At 41.1% G+C, this 3,891-nt stretch overlaps 1 long non-coding RNA gene across 1 annotated transcript; it reads right to left on the bottom strand.

Moving 5' to 3' along the window:
- Positions 1 to 2,136: 2,136 nt before the first annotated feature.
- LOC103627255 (uncharacterized) lies at positions 2,137 to 3,518 on the bottom strand. Its single transcript, XR_553514.2, has 2 exons — positions 3,461 to 3,518; positions 2,137 to 2,679 (listed from the first exon to the last, which is right to left on the bottom strand). It is a non-coding gene; the product is annotated as an uncharacterized lncRNA (long non-coding RNA).
- Between the last annotated feature and the right edge of the window lie 373 nt (positions 3,519 to 3,891).

Raw genomic sequence — 3,891 nt, forward strand, 5'->3', positions numbered from 1 at the left:
GATCTACAATTTACGCTAAAATTCGTACTCATTTACACAGTTTTAGTTCATATTTTACGCTAATATTCGTCCGAGCCAGAACCATGCACGACCGAAACCATGCTGGTGCGGTGCGGGGGTATACCTGGTTAGGGCTTCCTGGTACTAATTGAAGCCCTGTGCTTCCATTACCACGTCCATATATATATAAACAAATATTGTCGGAAATCATAATTAGGGGTACTCGGATTATGCCCCTGAACATGCTTAACACCTAAGTACCGAAAAATAAGAAAACACGTTCTCCGCTGTCAAGCAGGGTTGAACTACGATTCGCCCAACAGTCACTCAAAACTACGCCTCGACCGAGCCCATCCTCGGGCGAAGGCAGTTTCCAGGAGAAATCCTCGTGTCGCCCGAGGGCCCCTCTTCACGGAACGACTCGAACAACACATCCACATGCAAGATAGGCTCGAGTACGCGTCTGAGCCCCCAATCCTGGCCTCGGCTGGACTTCTTTCCCCTGATCCATGTCAACCGCAAGTACAAAGGACACTCTGGTGGCCATGCTGCTATAGGAGCTTGGACTCGCCTCCTCTCCCATTTACGACAAACATTGACGCTCTTGGGGCCCCTCCTTGAGGCTATAAAAGGAGTCCAGAGCTTCCAAGAGGAGGGGAGAACACTTCACATGTTTTCGCCTCCACAACCGGTATTGGCACTTGCCTCAATCATCTTCAGAGACTTGGGATCCACTCCCTCTATCGACTAGCTTGTACCCCTACTACAAGCACTTAGGTGCAAGATAATATAAGTAGTCTCATCTCTCTCTGTTGGAAGTAGGTCTTCTATTGCCCAAATCAGGATAAAACTTGTATCTTATTGTATCACCCAAACCAGGGCACACAACACTAATTGACTATTTGGTTAGGACCCTCGGGTCAAAACATTGACAAATATATCTATCTAACACGGGTTTGCGTGCATAGGTATAGTTTTTCATACTCGTGAGAGAAAAACTCGTCGGGTTTAGAATTAAACTCACACTCTTACCCGTGGGTGCAAACTCACATCCAAATCTCCACCCAATATGGTGTTTACCCAAAAGCACACAGGGTAAAGCGAGCCCATGGCTCTCTACTTCGTCCCCTCGTGCACACTTTTGGAAATGACACTTCCACCGCCTCAGCATCAAGGAAACAACCATGGCGACTAAGACCGTCTGCGGCGCCTCCTGCCATCCTCACCCTCCCCTACCTATATGTAGTAGCTACAGTGGTCCACGACACCTCGTAGCGCATGCTAAATAATGAATAGTGCTATGGGAGGGCACAGGAAACTCCGAATCAATGGGTGTGTTGTGTTGCCCCTTCCCTCGATGCACATACATGTCAGTATTTGTTAGTTGAGAAAAAATGATAATGGGTGATGAATATGTATGAACAATGATATTTTATGGTTGTAGTGGGGTACAGAACAAGAATTTAAAGGGAACCGCTACGGGAGAGAGAAAAGTAGGGGTGAAATCTGGGTGGCATGGCGCAAAAGTAGGGTATATGGGCGAAATTTAGGAGGGAACATTGCAAATAGTCTAATGTGAGGTTCCCCTTCCCTTGGTACTGCTGCACGTGTGGGCCTGCGGCTTTCTCTACCACCCCTAAAGCATCTTCATTAAGATGCTTTGAAATAGTGTCCTAAAAATTAAAATGCTACATTATTTAAAGTGTTTAGGAGACAAAAAAATGAGCTACAATGGTTAAGTTATAAATCATGTATTTTAGAAGATAAATTATATTATTATAAAATAAAAGGTTGAAGATGACGTAGAAAACAAGGACACTAATCTAGGTTGTATATATTTAGATCACTTCATGGTATGTTCTATATTTTTTATAAAAAATGTAAAATTAAATACCGTTGAAGTTGTTTTTATGAGTTGAATTTGAATCCTATATTTTAAGATAGGACACTGATTTAAGGTTTTATTGGAGATGTCCTTAAGGTAGTTGAAGAGGTAAAACTTTCTTAAAAAAAGGCACCATTGTCTGCGGTGCTACAAAATTCTTCGTGTGCGTTTCACTTTTTCGTCTAGCAAATCATCATGTGGGTGTTTTGCTAGTGATGTCTCCTATGATCTTTATTATTGCCCTATTCCAATTTGTGCTGGGCTAACAGTATAGGCATCTGCATGCTTTATTATTGCCCTATTCCAATATGTGTATATAACATAGGAGTATATGACATGCACATAGAATACATCTTGTAATACAGTACCGGTATTCACTTTATGGATACTCGTTGGTAACTGACGATTCAGTTGCCCTGAGCCCCTGATATATGAACCCGAGCTTCTTCATGGTTCTTAGTGTTTTGGGTCACGGGTGATAGGGTACCCACGGTGGGTATCTGCGGTAGTAGCGGTCATCGAGGTAGAGGCTGCAGCAGCGCCTGAGATCTCAATGCTTGTGCTGCTTTCAGTGTTGCTGTTCACGCCAGTGGTGATGCTAGATGCCTGTCCAGACAAACTGATAGCAGAAGGATTCACGGCACCATTAGTGCCTAGCTTGATGTCTTCCCTTAGACCTTTGCGAGAAAGCGCTTCATGCATCATGTATGCTTCACCCTCCACATCATTGCAGGATAACAGAGCTACCATGCTAAGGGCTACAAGAATGGTGTATGCCTTCGCCATTTTCTTCGCTGAATTCACATAAATAAGTTTCAAATATAAGAACAATTTAAACACATGTAGAGTCAGGGTAAGTACTTTCACATAAACCTCTCTGTCCCAATATATATATAGATAGATATAAAACTGTGCTACAAAGGAATACCAGACGGAGGACAAATAAAAGCTACAAAGTAGATCAGGAAATGATCTTTTCATGACTTTTATTTAGTAATAAAATGGGTCCTGATGTGGTAAACTAAGTATGTCCGTACATATAATTGCCAGTCCAAATTACCTATAGCGGTGAAAATATAAGTGAACAATAAATATTTCACGCATGGCACCTCTTGTGTACTCTGAACACTTTGGTGAATGATTTCCTCATCATTCAGTCGCCATATATAGCTACGAACTTTGGTAAAGTATAAACTCATCTATATACACTTCGAATAGCTAGCTATACTCAGACAACTAAATATGTGCATATTGATATGATCTACCTTAGTCACTTTGTGCATGCGATCGTAAACGACGTTTAATATATAGAATAGAAATAGCATATATAACACGCACATGCACAAACTGATTTATCCCTTTGCTTACCCCCCTTGGGATTTCCTTCTGTTTCATAAACAAACTCATAACTGAACCCATTGATGAAATAATTTCCACAAGAAATATAGAGAAGTGCTATATATATACTATGTTTCAATGGAAATAAAGAAAGACCAAAACTAAACCTTCTTATGCAGCTGAGAGCTTAGACAATGGAAGAGTTTCAGATAAGGGAAGAAGATTGTGAGACCTTACATTATTGCAAGTACCATGCCAAGCTTGGGTGTATGCATGTGTGCAAAGGAGAGTTGTGATATATATATAGGAGAGATTTTGATTGGCATTATATTGCGTGTTTCGTCGCGCAACAAGGGTATGTAGTGGGTTTTGCGCATGCACACTTTTTCGCTAATAGGAATCATAAATAAAGCACAAAATATTTGGACTCAACGAACACGCGAATAAAGTGAGAGGCATAATTATTTCAGCAATAACAAGAATGTGGTTGAATGGCACACGCGTGCCAAACTTGCACTTTGAATGTCTAGAGTAATCCATTATCCATATCATTTCATACATAGATTAGCATATCTATAGGCATTTACCCAATAAAGATCAAACAAATGTTGGTGCCCACTAAACAGGTGATCATGATTTCCATCAAAACCTAGCTAGTAATAGATACC

Source organism: Zea mays, chromosome 5 (genome assembly GCF_902167145.1).
Source record: "Zea mays cultivar B73 chromosome 5, Zm-B73-REFERENCE-NAM-5.0, whole genome shotgun sequence".
In the NCBI taxonomy this organism is placed as follows: Eukaryota; Viridiplantae; Streptophyta; class Magnoliopsida; order Poales; family Poaceae; genus Zea; species Zea mays.